Raw genomic sequence first — 8,440 nt, forward strand, 5'->3', positions numbered from 1 at the left:
CCGACTTTTTTTTTTATATGATGAAATGGTCACGTGCACCACGCGTGATCCTGAAATAAGAATTTTGTCATTACTGAAAGCTTAGGGGTGAATAACACAAAATTAGAAGCGCAGGGAATGTATTTGCTATTGATCCAAACCTCATTTGGTCTTTTTGAATTCACCCTGAACTTTTGTTTATATACTTTATATTACTTTCTTTAGCTTTTTTTGCTTGCTTTAGTGAAGACTTTTTATTTATTTATTTATTTTTTGGTATAAGTCATAAGTGTAGTTAAGTGGAAATTTGATGAAACGTACTGAGTAAGTTCTCGAAAAGAGGAGAAAGAGTAATTTCCTGGTGATCAGCTATAAAGTTGTATTTATATTGATTTTTGACCAACTATCTTTTGTTCTATTCACTTTTTTTTTTGGAAAAAAAAAAAACCTATAACCACCACCTTTGTTGAGCTTTTAATGCAATTTGGTCTTGAACCCTTCTTTTATTTCCCCCTATTTGGCTTCTTTAAGCGTAGCACATGTGATGAACTTTTTTTTTTTTTTTTTTTTGAGAAAAACATGGGATGAACTTAATTAGCAATATGTAACGACGTTATCTATAGCCACCACCGTCAGTGTATATAGGCGTGCACGTTGCTTGCTGGCTTCTTTTTATCTTCAAGGAAAAACGAATTAACAACAACAAAACTTAAAATTGTCCAAAATGCCTTTAGTTCGGTTATGGATCATTGACAATGGATTTCGTTCATTTTGACTATTTTGATTTTTTTTTTAAAAACAAAGACAAAGCAAAAAAAAAAAAAAAACAAACCACAAAGTTTTGACCATTTTTGCTAAAACCAACTTCTGATTCCAATTTGTTAATTCATTTGAAAGCCAAATTCAGTGCATAACTGCATATTACATAAATGCTTGTTAAAATTAGGATAAATTGCAAAGTACACTCCTAAAATTTAGGGTTGTTTGAATTTTACATTCTGAAATTTGAGAAATTGTATTTTACACCTTAAAGTTTAGTTCTGCTAGTAGAACCCCACCCTTCGTAAGTTTTGGTTGTTAAATAACATGTTGGCGTATTGATGTGTATTCTTTTCCCCCTAAATTAGCCTCCTAAAATAACACCGTTTTGGAAGCACCAGCAGTGCTCTTTGTTTTAAGTGAAACAACTCCATTTTCGAAAGCTAATTTGGCACTAAACAAAAAAAAAATCACACATTAACATGCCAGCATATCACTTAATAGTTTAAAACTAACGGATAGTGAAGTTTTGCTAACAGAACTAAACTTAAAGGTGTAAAATCTAAGCAATCTTCAAGGTGTAAAATGTAAGTAATCCCAAACATTAAGAGTGTATTAGAAAATGGGCATGGGAATCGAAGAGATAAACTGATAGAGCTGTAAATGAGGACACAGTTCAACTATATAAAATAAAAAAGGAATATAATTATGAGAGACTACAATGACGGCTGGGTGCAAAGCTCTTCATCAACATGTAGTACAAAAAGCAATTAGGGATCTCGCCCAACAGCCTGATTATTCTTTAATTAAAACATTGAACGTGCCAACTATTTTTCTTTGTTTAATATATAGTGATCTAGGTGAAGAGCTTATTGGAAATTTTTAGATTTAACTCATTTGTTTTTGATGTTGTCAGTAACTAATTTTACACTGTTTAACATATCTCTAAATATTGAAAATTTAATCTTAAAATTCAGTAGATTTCCTTCGTACGTACATGTTTTTAAAAAATTAATGACCTTGCAAAAGGAATTGCTGTACCGCATGAGCTATGCCTGTAGGGTTTTAGTAAGTTCACTAGAGTGAGCTTGCTTTGTACTTGCTCCTGTGTGAATTCTCTACCACTGGTTACGCTGTTCAGAACATTGAATTGAAACTCACCGTGCAATTTTCTTCTTTTTCTCCTTCTTGCTTATTGAATTTCACAGAAAACAAAATATATAAAACGAAAAAGGGAAAAATCAGAACGTGTTGAGAAATTATTAAGTCTTTGTAATACTTAGTGTTCAATACTATCTATTATTCACAATATTTGTGATTTCCATTAGTGACATTACTACCTTTTTGAACTTTTTCTTCAATCACAATTATTAATTTATGGTGTGTGCCTCTTGCATCTTCATCTAATTTGTTGATTAAAATTAGTGACATTATTAATTTTTTGTACTTTATCCTCAATTGCAATCATAAATTCATGGAATTCTACTTTATTCATTTTGAAAAACCTGTCATGCAAACAAAATGAGATTTTGCTTGTGGATTTCTAAAATGGGGATAGGGAGGGCAGTGAGGAGGGTGGGGAGAGATTCTCAGAGTTTGCAAACTCTACAAATCTAAGTACTAGAATCCTTAGATTTGGGAACCTAGAAGCAGGAGGATTGAGTGAACTTTACATCGAATTCATTATAACACGAACAAGACATATAATAAAGATGTAGCTATCAAATTGTTTTAAATATATTTACCTTGAAGCGTTATGATACAAATTCAAATATTTTTTGCATTGGTCATTTATATTTTCTCTCCCATTTTTTGTTACTTAAAAAATACATTTTATGGGAATATTATCTTGGAAATAAAGAAAAAAAAAGTTATTAAATTCTAAAACTGAAAATTTTCAGTTTTAATTTTCAAAAAAAAAAAACACAAAGCTACCAGTCTTAATTAAAACTCAAATGAAGCAAATGGAAATCAGTATTGACTTTTCAAATGATAAAGGACTAGTTTGAAAAATTATAAAATTGTGTTATTAAGCTTTTAAAGTGGGACATTCCAGAATAGAAAATCAGTTAGTAATCAAAATAGAAAAGGATGGAATAATCATTTTTAACAATTATTTTTAAGATCCTTCATATATATATAAAACAATTATCTTTTAATGACCGCAAATCATGGGTTCCTTTTTAAATCATCAACTTAGCTTGGCAAATAACATCACCAACAGCATAGAAAAAGGGGGGAAAAAGTGACATGCACTACAGTTGAACAATTATCAAATCAATTAATGTTTTCCCCCGATAATGACTAACAACCACCATAGTTTGTTGCCCGACATTGTATAGTGGAAATTTTTTACCATTCTATCATCATTATGGCAAAAAAAATTCACAAAGGAGATTGAGAAAAATCAAGTTTTCATGGTCCTTTCTTGGGATAAGAACTCAGCCATTTCATTTGTAATGCACCCCATGTTTATGCTGAAACTTTCAAGAAATTTGCCTGAATCAACTTGCACAACTCGTGTTGTCTGTCCTGGATTTATAGTCATAGATCATATTAAATTTTACAAATCTGATTTATTTTAGAGAAGATAAAGTTGAGAGACAAAAGCTCTGGTGGTGTGTTAAGTAATAACGCAATGGTGTGGCAAATTTTTTTTTTTATATTAAATAACTAATTAACTTCACAAAATAAGCTAAGTATCAATGGGCCAACACCAATGGCAATAAAAAGCCCAATAGCCAAAAGTCTATAAAAGGATGAAAGATAAATGGGTCAAAGCAAAACTGAATGGTTTAAACCAAATTCACATGCATGAGACAAGATAGGATGCACATGTATCATGTATGATATAGATAAGGCCATGCCCAAGCTAGGTCTCTTGTCTAAAAGATACCAAGAGAAGTGCATAATAGTGTAAATAAACTCAAATATGAGCACACTTCTAATCAACAACATGGAACTCCAAGAATTGGACACACACCACAGGGCTAACATGTGACAATAATCAGGCCTTAATATTCCATTTTTGCACCATCAATTATGAGTTACACAAGCAATTTCTGCTGAACTTTTACTAATTCAAAAATTGTTTGGTTTAAATTAACACTTACAATTTACAATAATCTTAAAAAAAAGATACATTCTTATATTTTATTGCAAAGAGCTCAAAGGAATCTAAATACTAATGCGCATCTAGATTCCCCCAAAATCTTAGTATACCAAAACCAATTTGGTGACTTGAGGAGTGTTTGGGAAGTGCAAAACGTGCTTCCCACGTCCAACGTTTGCTTTTTTTTGGAGTCATGATTGTTGACTTTTTCTGTGTGAATAATGCACACCAGTGGGTCTCGTGTACTGTTCACGAGACCTACAAACCTCACTTTTTAGCAATTTTTTTTATTAAAAATGGGTCATACGGTACTATTCACACGAAGCTTAAGTCTATAACTATTCCTTCTTATTTAAAGGTCGAACGAAACAGGAATGGGCTTTAACCCAACATAGAATGCAAGCAATAAAAACCCACAAAGCCAAACACAAACCTTTATCACCTATTCAAACAACACTACACCTCTCTCTGTGTGTAAACTCCGACGAATAAAAATGGCAATTGGGAAGAAGTTGAGTCATCGGCGCCATGGAGGGACGAAGAGGAAGCCGCGGAAGAGCTCCAAGACGCGAAGCTCAAAGTCACAAAGCAGCAGCCTGGAGCCGAGTCAGTGATACACGTGCCTCGCAAGAAGAAAGACTAGTCCAAACGCCACGACCACAACAATTACGATGATGATTCACTCGTCGAGATTGATCCCCAGCTTTGCTACAACTTTCAACGTAACTACCAGGTCTCTATTTTCTTGATTTTCATTTTTGTTTCTTAGTTTTTTTTTTTTTTTTTGTTTGCTTACCCAGTTGAGAGAATTCTTGATTTCTTGCTTTAAAGTTTTTTTCTTTGGTTACCCAATTATCAGTTTCTTGATTTCTTGCTTTAAATTTTGTTTCTTTAGTTACCCAATTCTTAGTTTCTTGATTACTTGCTTTAAATTGTGTTTCTTTGGTTACCCACTTGAGAACATTCTGGATTACTTGGTTTAATTTGTGTATCTTTGGTTACCCAATTCTTAGTTTCCTAGTAACTTGCTATTGGTTGTTTAAAGTTCATGTCTTTGTCATTAGTAGTGTACCCTTTTGCAGTGTTGGGGATTCCTGGTTGTTCTCAATTGTGTTTTAATAGATTTGAGTTATGTGTTATATGAGAGATTTTTAATTTGTTTAAGGATAAATTGGGAATGTGAGCTCCTACCAGTTGGCCAATGTGTTGCAACTCTATGATATCTCTGGGTTAAACTACTCAAAACCTCAGTATTACTATAATAAACCAAATTAGAAATACAACTTGGGATAACCCATTGTAGTAGTGGTTGATAACTTCTACCCAGCAGGGAAAACTGAAAGCAGAAGGAAAGAAAGAAGCAATTTATTCTTGCAGTGGATGAGAACTTTTACCCAATATATAGTTTCAAGTTGATAGATCATGGCAGGTCATTTTGTTTCAAACAATTAGAGTAATAGTTAAATGATTAAACTCACTATTTTCTAACAGTTTCAGCTTTTGGGACATCTGATAATTTATTATAGTATCAAATTAGGTGGTCTTGAGCTAACCCTATCTTTGTTCTACCGTCTCAATTAAAAAAAGTTCAAAATCAAATCTGCTGGGCTCTTACTTATTAAAGGGGAGTATTGACCCACTTGTGAGAGAAAGTGTTGTAATAATGGTTAGATGATTAAATCTACTATTTCTTAATCGTTTAAGCTTTTGTTATAAGTGGTAAGGCAACTAACCTGAGGTTGAAGCTTCTTATTATTGAGGCTTCATATAGTTGATTCTTAATATGGTTGAAGCCTAAGTTTTGTGAAGTGAGGTTACATATTTGTGCCTTCTATGATGTAGATAACTGAAATTGATTGAGGGTTTTTGTGTGTGTGTGTGTGTGTGTGTGTGTGTGAATGCCATCAATATCCACATTGTTATTATGGGCAAGGGCATGTCTGTAGGATGTATGTATCAATTAATTGATATAGTCTTTATTGTCATGTTCTGTTTTTCTGTTGATTGAGACTTTTATAGCCTATCCATCACTCACGCTTGGAATTTATTCAGTTTACATCTATGTTTGTTTGGCTCTCAATAATATCTTTACTCCTCTATTCTTCTTCCATCTGCTTACTTTGTATAATTTTGCATCTAAATTTGTTCATAATTGAGTTTGTGATATGGTACTTCTTTTGAGTTTTGTGTATGCAGTTTCTTCAACGAGTATTCAGCATTGACACCATTGTGAAACCTCTTCCACCTGCCACAGCCTACAATGTTTCCCGCAACTTGAACTTCTTTACGCGCATTTTCACTCAATTCTTTGGTGAGTATTGATTTCTTTGTGTCATTTATAGCTAGCAGAGAAGATGGGATATATTACAAATTCTATAGAACAAGATAACGATGTCACTCTTAATTACTTTTGAGGGTTCTTTTTCCTAGTCTTCCTTTGCAGCTTCTGTTTCTGCTCCCCCCGACTCTTTTTTCTCTCTTTTATTTCTATTTGTCTAGTAATCTGTTTCTTTCACTGAACCTAGAGTTGTGCAATTTCTTCAGCATAATGAGTATATGCTTGTTGAAGGTCTGAACCTTTTTTCAATGCATTTGGGGCTATCAAGTCTATAACTTCACTGAAAGTTACAATGGGATTGACTCCTACATCTTTTAGAAGGACTGAGAAATATAAATTCAGGGAATACAACTAATTTAGAAAGATTTTCAATGTCCAATCAAGTGATTTAAATTGCAAAACTTTTAAACTTAGAATTGTTAGACATTTCTCTTGATTCTATATTTTGGTTTGATCTTTTCAAACAATAGCTAACTTTGTCTCACGCTTATTATAAATTTTTTTAAAAACATGCTAATCTTGGTCTCATGATTGCACTCAAGTTACTTGAAAGTAAAAAAAAAAAAAAAAGTTGTGTCGTGCGATCAAACCTTTGACATGTTTCCCTTCCATTACAGAATAGCTGATTTTTGATGTGTAATGTAGTTTATATGATTTGTTGTATTGCAGATCCAGAAGGTATAGCAAATGCCCAAAAATCGTTAGGGATAGGACAAGAAGAGAAAGCTCGCCGCGTTCGTTGAAAAAGAGATTTAAAAAAAAGGAAATGGAAGGAGGGCAGGGGGGGTATTTAGAAGGCAGTTGAAGACTTATTACTAATTTTAGATGTAACTGTTTCAAATTATTTTTAATATTTGAAAGATTTCTTTTTTGGAGAATTTATAATATCTGAAAGATTGAAAATGTATTCTAAAACTTCAGTGGGAACCCTTCCATAGAATTTTTTGACTTTGCAAATGGACTTGCATCATGAGCTATATGAGAGTTTCAATAAGTTCACTGGTGATATTTATTGAAACAGAAAAGATCAAGTACTAATGAGATTTCTTAATACGTTTTGCCTAACCTTATTTGAAACCAAATGCTCATGTTTTTGCAGCATGGCAGAAATTAACCATTTTTTTGCTTGAAAAGACTAGGTGATTTTGCTTAGATCCATTTAAATTGGAAATCAATTAAGCAAATTTCAACCTTCCAATAACAAACAAAATGTATGTCATTCTAAACTTCATTTATCTTCTTATCATTACCCTCTGGCCAATTTGAGCCAAGTTTTTATGTAAAAAAATTATTTAATGTGACTTCGGTTGGAGCCAAATTTCTGTTAAAAAATTATTTTAACGTGACCCAAAAGATCCAGATGGGGAAAAATAAAAACAATCGAAATATATAACAACCTTTACATAAGGAAGAGAAATTTCAATTTTTGTATTTGATAGAAGTTTGACATAACAATCCATTTGTACGGCACCAAAAAAATAAAGCATGCTTCTAGGTCAGAGCCATTAGATAGTTAATTCAATTGCTCTTATTTGAATCTAAAAGGAGAGTTGAATATGATTTTCACACAAGGACATGAATCTCTTATATGATGTCTTACAATGTTAATGATTGCATGTAGTTGCATGCCATAGCTTAAATTAGTCCAGAAAAGGTGTTAATTTAACTTCTTTCTTTTCGTCTTCTCTTTTCTTTTTGGGTACGGTTGATTAATACAAAATAATGTCTGAAGCGTTGGCTGGTAGTATAGTCCAAAAATATTCAAAGACTTTGAAGCAACAACAAGGCCCCAACATAGCAACTCCCTTATGCACAAAATATACAATCACTAGTGTTCTCCAACTTCCATGCACTTGTGGTCTTCAATCAGCACAGCAAGTTGCCAAGGAAACCTTCTTCTCAAAAAGAGGTCCTCCACTCATACAAATTATGGAAACAAGTCAATAAAAACCAAGCTGTATAGCCTTAGTTAATGCTTTCTGAACAGTGGCATCTAGCTACCTGCCATTTGATTGCATATGGAAGAACTGCAACAGCTTGCCGACACTTGATTTGGCTACAAAGTCAAAACCATCCCGTTCACACTATCTCTACTAGTGTCCCTCAATTGTCAGCAACCTACAACCCTCCACAACTTGAAACACCTGCCTTGGTACTTTCCTGCAGTTACTCTGATCTGCTTGTTGTGCATTAAAGACTTGTGCAGACCTGCAAAACAAACCATTAGCACTTCTTTAGAAGCTATTTTGCAC

The 8,440-nt window shown here is 33.0% G+C and overlaps 1 long non-coding RNA gene across 1 annotated transcript; it reads left to right on the plus strand.

Annotated features, from left to right (window-relative positions):
• Positions 1-5,942: 5,942 nt before the first annotated feature.
• On the plus strand, positions 5,943-7,133 carry LOC142618899 (uncharacterized). The gene is made up of 2 exons (XR_012841386.1): positions 5,943-6,161; positions 6,858-7,133. It is a non-coding gene; the product is annotated as an uncharacterized LOC142618899 (long non-coding RNA).
• Positions 7,134-8,440: the final 1,307 nt, after the last annotated feature.

Source organism: Castanea sativa, chromosome 12 (genome assembly GCF_040712315.1).
Source record: "Castanea sativa cultivar Marrone di Chiusa Pesio chromosome 12, ASM4071231v1".
In the NCBI taxonomy this organism is placed as follows: Eukaryota; Viridiplantae; Streptophyta; class Magnoliopsida; order Fagales; family Fagaceae; genus Castanea; species Castanea sativa.